Source organism: Rhinoderma darwinii, assembly GCF_050947455.1.
Source record: "Rhinoderma darwinii isolate aRhiDar2 chromosome 5 unlocalized genomic scaffold, aRhiDar2.hap1 SUPER_5_unloc_31, whole genome shotgun sequence".
Taxonomy (NCBI): Eukaryota; Metazoa; Chordata; class Amphibia; order Anura; family Rhinodermatidae; genus Rhinoderma; species Rhinoderma darwinii.
In genome coordinates this window covers 242,464-259,721 of record NW_027461789.1, presented here as the reverse complement: position 1 = coordinate 259,721, position 17,258 = coordinate 242,464, and the positions used below count along the sequence as shown (strand labels likewise).

Genomic DNA, 17,258 nt, shown 5'->3' with positions numbered 1-17,258 from the left:
TTGTAGGCAAGCAAGGCTTTGTTGCAATTGCAATTCTTACTTCTTCTTGAAATGTAGGGACGACAGTACATTCCATCACATCCATCTAGTGTACACAGGTAGGTCCATTGTGGCGGGCAGGCGAGCGGGCGGGCTGCTTTATTGGCTGTTTGCTGTTCCCCTACTCCACTCCACTATTTGACTGTTGTGCTGCATCAATCAATCAATCAATCAGTGGCTGGCTCAGGTGCAGCTCTTTAACTTACCTAAAAGGGAGGGCGGAGAGAAGACAAGGAAGGTGAATGAGGTGTTCCAATGTGAAATGCCGGAAACACAGAAACACAGACGACACACAACAAGAGGTGGCAATCTATTCATTAATTGCATTTAATCAATGAGCTCATTATCACTCATGCATTGTCCAACAGGTGTTGAAATAATGGGATTAAAAGGGGAGATCCCTTCAGAAAGACAGAAACAATAGCAAAGACAAAAAACACTTTTGGAATCTGCTTTTAGTCAACACATAAGGAAAGGGTGCACCGGTCCTGGAAATACTGCAATACCAGGTCAATGCGTGGAGTGGACAGAGCAAGCTCTATTTCCATCTCCCTGTTCTAAAAATCCATTTAATATATGGTCCCCAGATAGGGGACGTATCAGATATTAAACTGATAAGAACAGATACTACACTTGATCTTAGCCAAAAGGCCGAGAAGCGATAACCCGAACGGGCCGCGCGTTGCCCGAGCCTGCCCGATACTGCTGTTCAGCCCTTGCAGCGATTCAGCCTACTTCTAGGCAATTCCATGGGGCCCTGCAGGCTCACACACTCACAGCTACACGGGAGGTGAATAAAGGCCGGAGAGGAAGCCAGACAGGATTTGCTTCTTTTGCTTGCACCACAATGCAGTGCTGAAAGAGGAGGAATCTACATAAAAACGCCTTCCTGGCAACGCCCAAATGCCCTGCTGCCATGCAGATAAACACTGGCAGCGGCAGCAAGTGCATGCCCACAGCCACCCCTTGTTCCTTCACACCTTGTATCAGCTGTAATCCAGTCCAGTCCAGTGCTGCCTGCTGAGCAGCACTGACCAACACTGCCTGGGCCCAGGCTTTTATCTCTGAGGCCCCATTATGATGTCAGAAAGCTGGCTCTGGAATCCTGAGGGCTCCACTATGACACGTGCAAAGTTCCGTCTGAACTTTATATAAGACGGTGAGGCTCAGTCAGTCACTCAGTGTTGCCTGAGAGGGCAACACTGCAACAGCCGGCCGCCAGGCTGTCTTTTTTTTGCACAGCTAGTTGCCTCCAGGAGGCCACAAGAGGGAGACAAGGGACTGCAAAATGGAAAATAGGCATCCACCAACTTTACAGACAACTTCTCCTTGCTCCTACAACCTCCATCCTTGCACAGTTTGTTATTCTTCTAGGTAACATAGTAACAAATCCAAATTGCTGCTCTCTTTGTAGGCAAGCAAGGCTTTGTTGCAACTGCAATTCTTACTTCTTCTTGAAATGTAGGGACGACAGTACATTCCATCACATCCATCTAGTGTACACAGGTAGGTCCATTGTGGCGGGCAGGCGAGCGGGCGGGCTGCTTTATTGGCTGTTTGCTGTTCCCCTACTCCACTCCACTATTTGACTGTTGTGCTGCATCAATCAATCAATCAATCAATCAATCAATCAATCAATCAGTGGCTGGCTCAGGTGCAGCTCTTTAACTTACCTAAAAGGGAGGGCGGAGAGAAGACAAGGAAGGTGAATGAGGTGTTCCAATGTGAAATGCCGGAAACACAGAAACACAGACGACACACAACAAGAGGTGGCAATCTATTCATTAATTGCATTTAATCAATGAGCTCATTATCACTCATGCATTGTCCAACAGGTGTTGAAATAATGGGATTAAAAGGGGAGATCCCTTCAGAAAGACAGAAACAATAGCAAAGACAAAAAACACTTTTGGAATCTGCTTTTAGTCAACACATAAGGAAAGGGTGCACCGGTCCTGGAAATACTGCAATACCAGGTCAATGCGTGGAGTGGACAGAGCAAGCTCTATTTCCATCTCCCTGTTCTAAAAATCCATTTAATATATGGTCCCCAGATAGGGGACGTATCAGATATTAAACTGATAAGAACAGATACTACACTTGATCTTAGCCAAAAGGCCGAGAAGCGATAACCCGAACGGGCCGCGCGTTGCCCGAGCCTGCCCGATACTGCTGTTCAGCCCTTGCAGCGATTCAGCCTACTTCTAGGCAATTCCATGGGGCCCTGCAGGCTCACACACTCACAGCTACACGGGAGGTGAATAAAGGCCGGAGAGGAAGCCAGACAGGATTTGCTTCTTTTGCTTGCACCACAATGCAGTGCTGAAAGAGGAGGAATCTACATAAAAACGCCTTCCTGGCAACGCCCAAATGCCCTGCTGCCATGCAGATAAACACTGGCAGCGGCAGCAAGTGCATGCCCACAGCCACCCCTTGTTCCTTCACACCTTGTATCAGCTGTAATCCAGTCCAGTCCAGTGCTGCCTGCTGAGCAGCACTGACCAACACTGCCTGGGCCCAGGCTTTTATCTCTGAGGCCCCATTATGATGTCAGAAAGCTGGCTCTGGAATCCTGAGGGCTCCACTATGACACGTGCAAAGTTCCGTCTGAACTTTATATAAGACGGTGAGGCTCAGTCAGTCACTCAGTGTTGCCTGAGAGGGCAACACTGCAACAGCCGGCCGCCAGGCTGTCTTTTTTTTTGCACAGCTAGTTGCCTCCAGGAGGCCACAAGAGGGAGACAAGGGACTGCAAAATGGAAAATAGGCATCCACCAACTTTACAGACAACTTCTCCTTGCTCCTACAACCTCCATCCTTGCACAGTTTGTTATTCTTCTAGGTAACATAGTAACAAATCCAAATTGCTGCTCTCTTTGTAGGCAAGCAAGGCTTTGTTGCAACTGCAATTCTTACTTCTTCTTGAAATGTAGGGACGACAGTACATTCCATCACATCCATCTAGTGTACACAGGTAGGTCCATTGTGGCGGGCAGGCGAGCGGGCGGGCTGCTTTATTGGCTGTTTGCTGTTCCCCTACTCCACTCCACTATTTGACTGTTGTGCTGCATCAATCAATCAATCAATCAATCAATCAATCAATCAATCAATCAATCAATCAGTGGCTGGCTCAGGTGCAGCTCTTTAACTTACCTAAAAGGGAGGGCGGAGAGAAGACAAGGAAGGTGAATGAGGTGTTCCAATGTGAAATGCCGGAAACACAGAAACACAGACGACACACAACAAGAGGTGGCAATCTATTCATTAATTGCATTTAATCAATGAGCTCATTATCACTCATGCATTGTCCAACAGGTGTTGAAATAATGGGATTAAAAGGGGAGATCCCTTCAGAAAGACAGAAACAATAGCAAAGACAAAAAACACTTTTGGAATCTGCTTTTAGTCAACACATAAGGAAAGGGTGCACCGGTCCTGGAAATACTGCAATACCAGGTCAATGCGTGGAGTGGACACAGCAAGCTCTATTTCCATCTCCCTGTTCTAAAAATCCATTTAATATATGGTCCCCAGATAGGGGACGTATCAGATATTAAACTGATAAGAACAGATACTACACTTGATCTTAGCCAAAAGGCCGAGAAGCGATAACCCGAACGGGCCGCGCGTTGCCCGAGCCTGCCCGATACTGCTGTTCAGCCCTTGCAGCGATTCAGCCTACTTCTAGGCAATTCCATGGGGCCCTGCAGGCTCACACACTCACAGCTACACGGGAGGTGAATAAAGGCCGGAGAGGAAGCCAGACAGGATTTGCTTCTTTTGCTTGCACCACAAAGCAGTGCTGAAAGAGGAGGAATCTACATAAAAACGCCTTCCTGGCAACGCCCAAATGCCCTGCTGCCATGCAGATAAACACTGGCAGCGGCAGCAAGTGCATGCCCACAGCCACCCCTTGTTCCTTCACACCTTGTATCAGCTGTAATCCAGTCCAGTCCAGTGCTGCCTGCTGAGCAGCACTGACCAACACTGCCTGGGCCCAGGCTTTTATCTCTGAGGCCCCATTATGATGTCAGAAAGCTGGCTCTGGAATCCTGAGGGCTCCACTATGACACGTGCAAAGTTCCGTCTGAACTTTATATAAGACGGTGAGGCTCAGTCAGTCACTCAGTGTTGCCTGAGAGGGCAACACTGCAACAGCCGGCCGCCAGGCTGTCTTTTTTTTGCACAGCTAGTTGCCTCCAGGAGGCCACAAGAGGGAGACAAGGGACTGCAAAATGGAAAATAGGCATCCACCAACTTTACAGACAACTTCTCCTTGCTCCTACAACCTCCATCCTTGCACAGTTTGTTATTCTTCTAGGTAACATAGTAACAAATCCAAATTGCTGCTCTCTTTGTAGGCAAGCAAGGCTTTGTTGCAACTGCAATTCTTACTTCTTCTTGAAATGTAGGGACGACAGTACATTCCATCACATCCATCTAGTGTACACAGGTAGGTCCATTGTGGCGGGCAGGCGAGCGGGCGGGCTGCTTTATTGGCTGTTTGCTGTTCCCCTACTCCACTCCACTATTTGACTGTTGTGCTGCATCAATCAATCAATCAATCAATCAATCAATCAATCAATCAATCAATCAATCAGTGGCTGGCTCAGGTGCAGCTCTTTAACTTACCTAAAAGGGAGGGCGGAGAGAAGACAAGGAAGGTGAATGAGGTGTTCCAATGTGAAATGCCGGAAACACAGAAACACAGACGACACACAACAAGAGGTGGCAATCTATTCATTAATTGCATTTAATCAATGAGCTCATTATCACTCATGCATTGTCCAACAGGTGTTGAAATAATGGGATTAAAAGGGGAGATCCCTTCAGAAAGACAGAAACAATAGCAAAGACAAAAAACACTTTTGGAATCTGCTTTTAGTCAACACATAAGGAAAGGGTGCACCGGTCCTGGAAATACTGCAGTACCAGGTCAATGCGTGGAGTGGACAGAGCAAGCTCTATTTCCATCTCCCTGTTCTAAAAATCCATTTAATATATGGTCCCCAGATAGGGGACGTATCAGATATTAAACTGATAAGAACAGATATTACACTTGATCTTAGCCAAAAGGCCGAGAAGCGATAACCCGAACGGGCCGCGCGTTGCCCGAGCCTGCCCGATACTGCTGTTCAGCCCTTGCAGCGATTCAGCCTACTTCTAGGCAATTCCATGGGGCCCTGCAGGCTCACACACTCACAGCTACACGGGAGGTGAATAAAGGCCGGAGAGGAAGCCAGACAGGATTTGCTTCTTTTGCTTGCACCACAATGCAGTGCTGAAAGAGGAGGAATCTACATAAAAACGCCTTCCTGGCAACGCCCAAATGCCCTGCTGCCATGCAGATAAACACTGGCAGCGGCAGCAAGTGCATGCCCACAGCCACCCCTTGTTCCTTCACACCTTGTATCAGCTGTAATCCAGTCCAGTCCAGTGCTGCCTGCTGAGCAGCACTGACCAACACTGCCTGGGCCCAGGCTTTTATCTCTGAGGCCCCATTATGATGTCAGAAAGCTGGCTCTGGAATCCTGAGGGCTCCACTATGACACGTGCAAAGTTCCGTCTGAACTTTATATAAGACGGTGAGGCTCAGTCAGTCACTCAGTGTTGCCTGAGAGGGCAACACTGCAACAGCCGGCCGCCAGGCTGTCTTTTTTTTGCACAGCTAGTTGCCTCCAGGAGGCCACAAGAGGGAGACAAGGGACTGCAAAATGGAAAATAGGCATCCACCAACTTTACAGACAACTTCTCCTTGCTCCTACAACCTCCATCCTTGCACAGTTTGTTATTCTTCTAGGTAACATAGTAACAAATCCAAATTGCTGCTCTCTTTGTAGGCAAGCAAGGCTTTGTTGCAACTGCAATTCTTACTTCTTCTTGAAATGTAGGGACGACAGTACATTCCATCACATCCATCTAGTGTACACAGGTAGGTCCATTGTGGCGGGCAGGCGAGCGGGCGGGCTGCTTTATTGGCTGTTTGCTGTTCCCCTACTCCACTCCACTATTTGACTGTTGTGCTGCATCAATCAATCAATCAATCAATCAATCAATCAATCAATCAATCAATCAATCAATCAATCAGTGGCTGGCTCAGGTGCAGCTCTTTAACTTACCTAAAAGGGAGGGCGGAGAGAAGACAAGGAAGGTGAATGAGGTGTTCCAATGTGAAATGCCGGAAACACAGAAACACAGACGACACACAACAAGAGGTGGCAATCTATTCATTAATTGCATTTAATCAATGAGCTCATTATCACTCATGCATTGTCCAACAGGTGTTGAAATAATGGGATTAAAAGGGGAGATCCCTTCAGAAAGACAGAAACAATAGCAAAGACAAAAAACACTTTTGGAATCTGCTTTTAGTCAACACATAAGGAAAGGGTGCACCGGTCCTGGAAATACTGCAGTACCAGGTCAATGCGTGGAGTGGACAGAGCAAGCTCTATTTCCATCTCCCTGTTCTAAAAATCCATTTAATATATGGTCCCCAGATAGGGGACGTATCAGATATTAAACTGATAAGAACAGATACTACACTTGATCTTAGCCAAAAGGCCGAGAAGCGATAACCCGAACGGGCCGCGCGTTGCCCGAGCCTGCCCGATACTGCTGTTCAGCCCTTGCAGCGATTCAGCCTACTTCTAGGCAATTCCATGGGGCCCTGCAGGCTCACACACTCACAGCTACACGGGAGGTGAATAAAGGCCGGAGAGGAAGCCAGACAGGATTTGCTTCTTTTGCTTGCACCACAATGCAGTGCTGAAAGAGGAGGAATCTACATAAAAACGCCTTCCTGGCAACGCCCAAATGCCCTGCTGCCATGCAGATAAACACTGGCAGCGGCAGCAAGTGCATGCCCACAGCCACCCCTTGTTCCTTCACACCTTGTATCAGCTGTAATCCAGTCCAGTCCAGTGCTGCCTGCTGAGCAGCACTGACCAACACTGCCTGGGCCCAGGCTTTTATCTCTGAGGCCCCATTATGATGTCAGAAAGCTGGCTCTGGAATCCTGAGGGCTCCACTATGACACGTGCAAAGTTCCGTCTGAACTTTATATAAGACGGTGAGGCTCAGTCAGTCACTCAGTGTTGCCTGAGAGGGCAACACTGCAACAGCCGGCCGCCAGGCTGTCTTTTTTTTGCACAGCTAGTTGCCTCCAGGAGGCCACAAGAGGGAGACAAGGGACTGCAAAATGGAAAATAGGCATCCACCAACTTTACAGACAACTTCTCCTTGCTCCTACAACCTCCATCCTTGCACAGTTTGTTATTCTTCTAGGTAACATAGTAACAAATCCAAATTGCTGCTCTCTTTGTAGGCAAGCAAGGCTTTGTTGCAACTGCAATTCTTACTTCTTCTTGAAATGTAGGGACGACAGTACATTCCATCACATCCATCTAGTGTACACAGGTAGGTCCATTGTGGCGGGCAGGCGAGCGGGCGGGCTGCTTTATTGGCTGTTTGCTGTTCCCCTACTCCACTCCACTATTTGACTGTTGTGCTGCATCAATCAATCAATCAATCAATCAATCAATCAATCAATCAATCAATCAATCAGTGGCTGGCTCAGGTGCAGCTCTTTAACTTACCTAAAAGGGAGGGCGGAGAGAAGACAAGGAAGGTGAATGAGGTGTTCCAATGTGAAATGCCGGAAACACAGAAACACAGACGACACACAACAAGAGGTGGCAATCTATTCATTAATTGCATTTAATCAATGAGCTCATTATCACTCATGCATTGTCCAACAGGTGTTGAAATAATGGGATTAAAAGGGGAGATCCCTTCAGAAAGACAGAAACAATAGCAAAGACAAAAAACACTTTTGGAATCTGCTTTTAGTCAACACATAAGGAAAGGGTGCACCGGTCCTGGAAATACTGCAATACCAGGTCAATGCGTGGAGTGGACAGAGCAAGCTCTATTTCCATCTCCCTGTTCTAAAAATCCATTTAATATATGGTCCCCAGATAGGGGACGTATCAGATATTAAACTGATAAGAACAGATACTACACTTGATCTTAGCCAAAAGGCCGAGAAGCGATAACCCGAACGGGCCGCGCGTTGCCCGAGCCTGCCCGATACTGCTGTTCAGCCCTTGCAGCGATTCAGCCTACTTCTAGGCAATTCCATGGGGCCCTGCAGGCTCACACACTCACAGCTACACGGGAGGTGAATAAAGGCCGGAGAGGAAGCCAGACAGGATTTGCTTCTTTTGCTTGCACCACAATGCAGTGCTGAAAGAGGAGGAATCTACATAAAAACGCCTTCCTGGCAACGCCCAAATGCCCTGCTGCCATGCAGATAAACACTGGCAGCGGCAGCAAGTGCATGCCCACAGCCACCCCTTGTTCCTTCACACCTTGTATCAGCTGTAATCCAGTCCAGTCCAGTGCTGCCTGCTGAGCAGCACTGACCAACACTGCCTGGGCCCAGGCTTTTATCTCTGAGGCCCCATTATGATGTCAGAAAGCTGGCTCTGGAATCCTGAGGGCTCCACTATGACACGTGCAAAGTTCCGTCTGAACTTTATATAAGACGGTGAGGCTCAGTCAGTCACTCAGTGTTGCCTGAGAGGGCAACACTGCAACAGCCGGCCGCCAGGCTGTCTTTTTTTTGCACAGCTAGTTGCCTCCAGGAGGCCACAAGAGGGAGACAAGGGACTGCAAAATGGAAAATAGGCATCCACCAACTTTACAGACAACTTCTCCTTGCTCCTACAACCTCCATCCTTGCACAGTTTGTTATTCTTCTAGGTAACATAGTAACAAATCCAAATTGCTGCTCTCTTTGTAGGCAAGCAAGGCTTTGTTGCAACTGCAATTCTTACTTCTTCTTGAAATGTAGGGACGACAGTACATTCCATCACATCCATCTAGTGTACACAGGTAGGTCCATTGTGGCGGGCAGGCGAGCGGGCGGGCTGCTTTATTGGCTGTTTGCTGTTCCCCTACTCCACTCCACTATTTGACTGTTGTGCTGCATCAATCAATCAATCAATCAGTGGCTGGCTCAGGTGCAGCTCTTTAACTTACCTAAAAGGGAGGGCGGAGAGAAGACAAGGAAGGTGAATGAGGTGTTCCAATGTGAAATGCCGGAAACACAGAAACACAGACGACACACAACAAGAGGTGGCAATCTATTCATTAATTGCATTTAATCAATGAGCTCATTATCACTCATGCATTGTCCAACAGGTGTTGAAATAATGGGATTAAAAGGGGAGATCCCTTCAGAAAGACAGAAACAATAGCAAAGACAAAAAACACTTTTGGAATCTGCTTTTAGTCAACACATAAGGAAAGGGTGCACCGGTCCTGGAAATACTGCAATACCAGGTCAATGCGTGGAGTGGACAGAGCAAGCTCTATTTCCATCTCCCTGTTCTAAAAATCCATTTAATATATGGTCCCCAGATAGGGGACGTATCAGATATTAAACTGATAAGAACAGATACTACACTTGATCTTAGCCAAAAGGCCGAGAAGCGATAACCCGAACGGGCCGCGCGTTGCCCGAGCCTGCCCGATACTGCTGTTCAGCCCTTGCAGCGATTCAGCCTACTTCTAGGCAATTCCATGGGGCCCTGCAGGCTCACACACTCACAGCTACACGGGAGGTGAATAAAGGCCGGAGAGGAAGCCAGACAGGATTTGCTTCTTTTGCTTGCACCACAATGCAGTGCTGAAAGAGGAGGAATCTACATAAAAACGCCTTCCTGGCAACGCCCAAATGCCCTGCTGCCATGCAGATAAACACTGGCAGCGGCAGCAAGTGCATGCCCACAGCCACCCCTTGTTCCTTCACACCTTGTATCAGCTGTAATCCAGTCCAGTCCAGTGCTGCCTGCTGAGCAGCACTGACCAACACTGCCTGGGCCCAGGCTTTTATCTCTGAGGCCCCATTATGATGTCAGAAAGCTGGCTCTGGAATCCTGAGGGCTCCACTATGACACGTGCAAAGTTCCGTCTGAACTTTATATAAGACGGTGAGGCTCAGTCAGTCACTCAGTGTTGCCTGAGAGGGCAACACTGCAACAGCCGGCCGCCAGGCTGTCTTTTTTTTGCACAGCTAGTTGCCTCCAGGAGGCCACAAGAGGGAGACAAGGGACTGCAAAATGGAAAATAGGCATCCACCAACTTTACAGACAACTTCTCCTTGCTCCTACAACCTCCATCCTTGCACAGTTTGTTATTCTTCTAGGTAACATAGTAACAAATCCAAATTGCTGCTCTCTTTGTAGGCAAGCAAGGCTTTGTTGCAACTGCAATTCTTACTTCTTCTTGAAATGTAGGGACGACAGTACATTCCATCACATCCATCTAGTGTACACAGGTAGGTCCATTGTGGCGGGCAGGCGAGCGGGCGGGCTGCTTTATTGGCTGTTTGCTGTTCCCCTACTCCACTCCACTATTTGACTGTTGTGCTGCATCAATCAATCAATCAATCAATCAATCAATCAATCAATCAATCAGTGGCTGGCTCAGGTGCAGCTCTTTAACTTACCTAAAAGGGAGGGCGGAGAGAAGACAAGGAAGGTGAATGAGGTGTTCCAATGTGAAATGCCGGAAACACAGAAACACAGACGACACACAACAAGAGGTGGCAATCTATTCATTAATTGCATTTAATCAATGAGCTCATTATCACTCATGCATTGTCCAACAGGTGTTGAAATAATGGGATTAAAAGGGGAGATCCCTTCAGAAAGACAGAAACAATAGCAAAGACAAAAAACACTTTTGGAATCTGCTTTTAGTCAACACATAAGGAAAGGGTGCACCGGTCCTGGAAATACTGCAATACCAGGTCAATGCGTGGAGTGGACAGAGCAAGCTCTATTTCCATCTCCCTGTTCTAAAAATCCATTTAATATATGGTCCCCAGATAGGGGACGTATCAGATATTAAACTGATAAGAACAGATACTACACTTGATCTTAGCCAAAAGGCCGAGAAGCGATAACCCGAACGGGCCGCGCGTTGCCCGAGCCTGCCCGATACTGCTGTTCAGCCCTTGCAGCGATTCAGCCTACTTCTAGGCAATTCCATGGGGCCCTGCAGGCTCACACACTCACAGCTACACGGGAGGTGAATAAAGGCCGGAGAGGAAGCCAGACAGGATTTGCTTCTTTTGCTTGCACCACAATGCAGTGCTGAAAGAGGAGGAATCTACATAAAAACGCCTTCCTGGCAACGCCCAAATGCCCTGCTGCCATGCAGATAAACACTGGCAGCGGCAGCAAGTGCATGCCCACAGCCACCCCTTGTTCCTTCACACCTTGTATCAGCTGTAATCCAGTCCAGTCCAGTGCTGCCTGCTGAGCAGCACTGACCAACACTGCCTGGGCCCAGGCTTTTATCTCTGAGGCCCCATTATGATGTCAGAAAGCTGGCTCTGGAATCCTGAGGGCTCCACTATGACACGTGCAAAGTTCCGTCTGAACTTTATATAAGACGGTGAGGCTCAGTCAGTCACTCAGTGTTGCCTGAGAGGGCAACACTGCAACAGCCGGCCGCCAGGCTGTCTTTTTTTTTGCACAGCTAGTTGCCTCCAGGAGGCCACAAGAGGGAGACAAGGGACTGCAAAATGGAAAATAGGCATCCACCAACTTTACAGACAACTTCTCCTTGCTCCTACAACCTCCATCCTTGCACAGTTTGTTATTCTTCTAGGTAACATAGTAACAAATCCAAATTGCTGCTCTCTTTGTAGGCAAGCAAGGCTTTGTTGCAACTGCAATTCTTACTTCTTCTTGAAATGTAGGGACGACAGTACATTCCATCACATCCATCTAGTGTACACAGGTAGGTCCATTGTGGCGGGCAGGCGAGCGGGCGGGCTGCTTTATTGGCTGTTTGCTGTTCCCCTACTCCACTCCACTATTTGACTGTTGTGCTGCATCAATCAATCAATCAATCAATCAATCAATCAATCAATCAATCAATCAATCAGTGGCTGGCTCAGGTGCAGCTCTTTAACTTACCTAAAAGGGAGGGCGGAGAGAAGACAAGGAAGGTGAATGAGGTGTTCCAATGTGAAATGCCGGAAACACAGAAACACAGACGACACACAACAAGAGGTGGCAATCTATTCATTAATTGCATTTAATCAATGAGCTCATTATCACTCATGCATTGTCCAACAGGTGTTGAAATAATGGGATTAAAAGGGGAGATCCCTTCAGAAAGACAGAAACAATAGCAAAGACAAAAAACACTTTTGGAATCTGCTTTTAGTCAACACATAAGGAAAGGGTGCACCGGTCCTGGAAATACTGCAATACCAGGTCAATGCGTGGAGTGGACACAGCAAGCTCTATTTCCATCTCCCTGTTCTAAAAATCCATTTAATATATGGTCCCCAGATAGGGGACGTATCAGATATTAAACTGATAAGAACAGATACTACACTTGATCTTAGCCAAAAGGCCGAGAAGCGATAACCCGAACGGGCCGCGCGTTGCCCGAGCCTGCCCGATACTGCTGTTCAGCCCTTGCAGCGATTCAGCCTACTTCTAGGCAATTCCATGGGGCCCTGCAGGCTCACACACTCACAGCTACACGGGAGGTGAATAAAGGCCGGAGAGGAAGCCAGACAGGATTTGCTTCTTTTGCTTGCACCACAAAGCAGTGCTGAAAGAGGAGGAATCTACATAAAAACGCCTTCCTGGCAACGCCCAAATGCCCTGCTGCCATGCAGATAAACACTGGCAGCGGCAGCAAGTGCATGCCCACAGCCACCCCTTGTTCCTTCACACCTTGTATCAGCTGTAATCCAGTCCAGTCCAGTGCTGCCTGCTGAGCAGCACTGACCAACACTGCCTGGGCCCAGACTTTTATCTCTGAGGCCCCATTATGATGTCAGAAAGCTGGCTCTGGAATCCTGAGGGCTCCACTATGACACGTGCAAAGTTCCGTCTGAACTTTATATAAGACGGTGAGGCTCAGTCAGTCACTCAGTGTTGCCTGAGAGGGCAACACTGCAACAGCCGGCCGCCAGGCTGTCTTTTTTTTGCACAGCTAGTTGCCTCCAGGAGGCCACAAGAGGGAGACAAGGGACTGCAAAATGGAAAATAGGCATCCACCAACTTTACAGACAACTTCTCCTTGCTCCTACAACCTCCATCCTTGCACAGTTTGTTATTCTTCTAGGTAACATAGTAACAAATCCAAATTGCTGCTCTCTTTGTAGGCAAGCAAGGCTTTGTTGCAACTGCAATTCTTACTTCTTCTTGAAATGTAGGGACGACAGTACATTCCATCACATCCATCTAGTGTACACAGGTAGGTCCATTGTGGCGGGCAGGCGAGCGGGCGGGCTGCTTTATTGGCTGTTTGCTGTTCCCCTACTCCACTCCACTATTTGACTGTTGTGCTGCATCAATCAATCAATCAATCAATCAATCAATCAATCAATCAATCAATCAATCAATCAATCAATCAGTGGCTGGCTCAGGTGCAGCTCTTTAACTTACCTAAAAGGGAGGGCGGAGAGAAGACAAGGAAGGTGAATGAGGTGTTCCAATGTGAAATGCCGGAAACACAGAAACACAGACGACACACAACAAGAGGTGGCAATCTATTCATTAATTGCATTTAATCAATGAGCTCATTATCACTCATGCATTGTCCAACAGGTGTTGAAATAATGGGATTAAAAGGGGAGATCCCTTCAGAAAGACAGAAACAATAGCAAAGACAAAAAACACTTTTGGAATCTGCTTTTAGTCAACACATAAGGAAAGGGTGCACCGGTCCTGGAAATACTGCAGTACCAGGTCAATGCGTGGAGTGGACAGAGCAAGCTCTATTTCCATCTCCCTGTTCTAAAAATCCATTTAATATATGGTCCCCAGATAGGGGACGTATCAGATATTAAACTGATAAGAACAGATACTACACTTGATCTTAGCCAAAAGGCCGAGAAGCGATAACCCGAACGGGCCGCGCGTTGCCCGAGCCTGCCCGATACTGCTGTTCAGCCCTTGCAGCGATTCAGCCTACTTCTAGGCAATTCCATGGGGCCCTGCAGGCTCACACACTCACAGCTACACGGGAGGTGAATAAAGGCCGGAGAGGAAGCCAGACAGGATTTGCTTCTTTTGCTTGCACCACAATGCAGTGCTGAAAGAGGAGGAATCTACATAAAAACGCCTTCCTGGCAACGCCCAAATGCCCTGCTGCCATGCAGATAAACACTGGCAGCGGCAGCAAGTGCATGCCCACAGCCACCCCTTGTTCCTTCACACCTTGTATCAGCTGTAATCCAGTCCAGTCCAGTGCTGCCTGCTGAGCAGCACTGACCAACACTGCCTGGGCCCAGGCTTTTATCTCTGAGGCCCCATTATGATGTCAGAAAGCTGGCTCTGGAATCCTGAGGGCTCCACTATGACACGTGCAAAGTTCCGTCTGAACTTTATATAAGACGGTGAGGCTCAGTCAGTCACTCAGTGTTGCCTGAGAGGGCAACACTGCAACAGCCGGCCGCCAGGCTGTCTTTTTTTTGCACAGCTAGTTGCCTCCAGGAGGCCACAAGAGGGAGACAAGGGACTGCAAAATGGAAAATAGGCATCCACCAACTTTACAGACAACTTCTCCTTGCTCCTACAACCTCCATCCTTGCACAGTTTGTTATTCTTCTAGGTAACATAGTAACAAATCCAAATTGCTGCTCTCTTTGTAGGCAAGCAAGGCTTTGTTGCAACTGCAATTCTTACTTCTTCTTGAAATGTAGGGACGACAGTACATTCCATCACATCCATCTAGTGTACACAGGTAGGTCCATTGTGGCGGGCAGGCGAGCGGGCGGGCTGTATTGGCTGTTTGCTGTTCCCCTACTCCACTCCACTATTTGACTGTTGTGCTGCATCATCAATCAATCAATCAATCAATCAATCAATCAATCAATCAATCAATCAATCAATCAATCAGTGGCTGGCTCAGGTGCAGCTCTTTAACTTACCTAAAAGGGAGGGCGGAGAGAAGACAAGGAAGGTGAATGAGGTGTTCCAATGTGAAATGCCGGAAACACAGAAACACAGACGACACACAACAAGAGGTGGCAATCTATTCATTAATTGCATTTAATCAATGAGCTCATTATCACTCATGCATTGTCCAACAGGTGTTGAAATAATGGGATTAAAAGGGGAGATCCCTTCAGAAAGACAGAAACAATAGCAAAGACAAAAAACACTTTTGGAATCTGCTTTTAGTCAACACATAAGGAAAGGGTGCACCGGTCCTGGAAATACTGCAGTACCAGGTCAATGCGTGGAGTGGACAGAGCAAGCTCTATTTCCATCTCCCTGTTCTAAAAATCCATTTAATATATGGTCCCCAGATAGGGGACGTATCAGATATTAAACTGATAAGAACAGATACTACACTTGATCTTAGCCAAAAGGCCGAGAAGCGATAACCCGAACGGGCCGCGCGTTGCCCGAGCCTGCCCGATACTGCTGTTCAGCCCTTGCAGCGATTCAGCCTACTTCTAGGCAATTCCATGGGGCCCTGCAGGCTCACACACTCACAGCTACACGGGAGGTGAATAAAGGCCGGAGAGGAAGCCAGACAGGATTTGCTTCTTTTGCTTGCACCACAATGCAGTGCTGAAAGAGGAGGAATCTACATAAAAACGCCTTCCTGGCAACGCCCAAATGCCCTGCTGCCATGCAGATAAACACTGGCAGCGGCAGCAAGTGCATGCCCACAGCCACCCCTTGTTCCTTCACACCTTGTATCAGCTGTAATCCAGTCCAGTCCAGTGCTGCCTGCTGAGCAGCACTGACCAACACTGCCTGGGCCCAGGCTTTTATCTCTGAGGCCCCATTATGATGTCAGAAAGCTGGCTCTGGAATCCTGAGGGCTCCACTATGACACGTGCAAAGTTCCGTCTGAACTTTATATAAGACGGTGAGGCTCAGTCAGTCACTCAGTGTTGCCTGAGAGGGCAACACTGCAACAGCCGGCCGCCAGGCTGTCTTTTTTTTGCACAGCTAGTTGCCTCCAGGAGGCCACAAGAGGGAGACAAGGGACTGCAAAATGGAAAATAGGCATCCACCAACTTTACAGACAACTTCTCCTTGCTCCTACAACCTCCATCCTTGCACAGTTTGTTATTCTTCTAGGTAACATAGTAACAAATCCAAATTGCTGCTCTCTTTGTAGGCAAGCAAGGCTTTGTTGCAACTGCAATTCTTACTTCTTCTTGAAATGTAGGGACGACAGTACATTCCATCACATCCATCTAGTGTACACAGGTAGGTCCATTGTGGCGGGCAGGCGAGCGGGCGGGCTGCTTTATTGGCTGTTTGCTGTTCCCCTACTCCACTCCACTATTTGACTGTTGTGCTGCATCAATCAATCAATCAATCAATCAATCAATCAATCAATCAATCAATCAATCAATCAATCAATCAGTGGCTGGCTCAGGTGCAGCTCTTTAACTTACCTAAAAGGGAGGGCGGAGAGAAGACAAGGAAGGTGAATGAGGTGTTCCAATGTGAAATGCCGGAAACACAGAAACACAGACGACACACAACAAGAGGTGGCAATCTATTCATTAATTGCATTTAATCAATGAGCTCATTATCACTCATGCATTGTCCAACAGGTGTTGAAATAATGGGATTAAAAGGGGAGATCCCTTCAGAAAGACAGAAACAATAGCAAAGACAAAAAACACTTTTGGAATCTGCTTTTAGTCAACACATAAGGAAAGGGTGCACCGGTCCTGGAAATACTGCAATACCAGGTCAATGCGTGGAGTGGACAGAGCAAGCTCTATTTCCATCTCCCTGTTCTAAAAATCCATTTAATATATGGTCCCCAGATAGGGGACGTATCAGATATTAAACTGATAAGAACAGATACTACACTTGATCTTAGCCAAAAGGCCGAGAAGCGATAACCCGAACGGGCCGCGCGTTGCCCGAGCCTGCCCGATACTGCTGTTCAGCCCTTGCAGCGATTCAGCCTACTTCTAGGCAATTCCATGGGGCCCTGCAGGCTCACACACTCACAGCTACACGGGAGGTGAATAAAGGCCGGAGAGGAAGCCAGACAGGATTTGCTTCTTTTGCTTGCACCACAATGCAGTGCTGAAAGAGGAGGAATCTACATAAAAACGCCTTCCTGGCAACGCCCAAATGCCCTGCTGCCATGCAGATAAACACTGGCAGCGGCAGCAAGTGCATGCCCACAGC

The 17,258-nt window shown here is 47.8% G+C and overlaps 12 non-coding genes across 12 annotated transcripts; all 12 read right to left on the bottom strand.

The window, feature by feature from the left end:
• Positions 1-511: 511 nt before the first annotated feature.
• LOC142689625 (U2 spliceosomal RNA) lies at positions 512-702 on the bottom strand. The gene has a single exon (XR_012858480.1). It is a non-coding gene; the product is annotated as a U2 spliceosomal RNA (small nuclear RNA).
• Positions 703-1,978: 1,276 nt separating this feature from the next.
• Positions 1,979-2,169, bottom strand: LOC142689623 (U2 spliceosomal RNA). Its single transcript, XR_012858478.1, has one exon. It is a non-coding gene; the product is annotated as a U2 spliceosomal RNA (small nuclear RNA).
• A 1,289-nt stretch (positions 2,170-3,458) lies between these two features.
• Positions 3,459-3,649, bottom strand: LOC142689706 (U2 spliceosomal RNA). The gene has a single exon (XR_012858554.1). It is a non-coding gene; the product is annotated as a U2 spliceosomal RNA (small nuclear RNA).
• Positions 3,650-4,937: 1,288 nt separating this feature from the next.
• On the bottom strand, positions 4,938-5,128 carry LOC142689709 (U2 spliceosomal RNA). Its single transcript, XR_012858557.1, has one exon. It is a non-coding gene; the product is annotated as a U2 spliceosomal RNA (small nuclear RNA).
• Positions 5,129-6,424: 1,296 nt separating this feature from the next.
• On the bottom strand, positions 6,425-6,615 carry LOC142689689 (U2 spliceosomal RNA). The gene has a single exon (XR_012858538.1). It is a non-coding gene; the product is annotated as a U2 spliceosomal RNA (small nuclear RNA).
• A 1,288-nt stretch (positions 6,616-7,903) lies between these two features.
• LOC142689621 (U2 spliceosomal RNA) lies at positions 7,904-8,094 on the bottom strand. The gene has a single exon (XR_012858477.1). It is a non-coding gene; the product is annotated as a U2 spliceosomal RNA (small nuclear RNA).
• A 1,256-nt stretch (positions 8,095-9,350) lies between these two features.
• Positions 9,351-9,541, bottom strand: LOC142689620 (U2 spliceosomal RNA). Its single transcript, XR_012858476.1, has one exon. It is a non-coding gene; the product is annotated as a U2 spliceosomal RNA (small nuclear RNA).
• A 1,280-nt stretch (positions 9,542-10,821) lies between these two features.
• Positions 10,822-11,012, bottom strand: LOC142689619 (U2 spliceosomal RNA). The gene has a single exon (XR_012858475.1). It is a non-coding gene; the product is annotated as a U2 spliceosomal RNA (small nuclear RNA).
• A 1,289-nt stretch (positions 11,013-12,301) lies between these two features.
• LOC142689705 (U2 spliceosomal RNA) lies at positions 12,302-12,492 on the bottom strand. Its single transcript, XR_012858553.1, has one exon. It is a non-coding gene; the product is annotated as a U2 spliceosomal RNA (small nuclear RNA).
• Positions 12,493-13,792: 1,300 nt separating this feature from the next.
• Positions 13,793-13,983, bottom strand: LOC142689687 (U2 spliceosomal RNA). Its single transcript, XR_012858537.1, has one exon. It is a non-coding gene; the product is annotated as a U2 spliceosomal RNA (small nuclear RNA).
• Positions 13,984-15,279: 1,296 nt separating this feature from the next.
• On the bottom strand, positions 15,280-15,470 carry LOC142689686 (U2 spliceosomal RNA). Its single transcript, XR_012858536.1, has one exon. It is a non-coding gene; the product is annotated as a U2 spliceosomal RNA (small nuclear RNA).
• A 1,300-nt stretch (positions 15,471-16,770) lies between these two features.
• Positions 16,771-16,961, bottom strand: LOC142689618 (U2 spliceosomal RNA). Its single transcript, XR_012858474.1, has one exon. It is a non-coding gene; the product is annotated as a U2 spliceosomal RNA (small nuclear RNA).
• Positions 16,962-17,258: the final 297 nt, after the last annotated feature.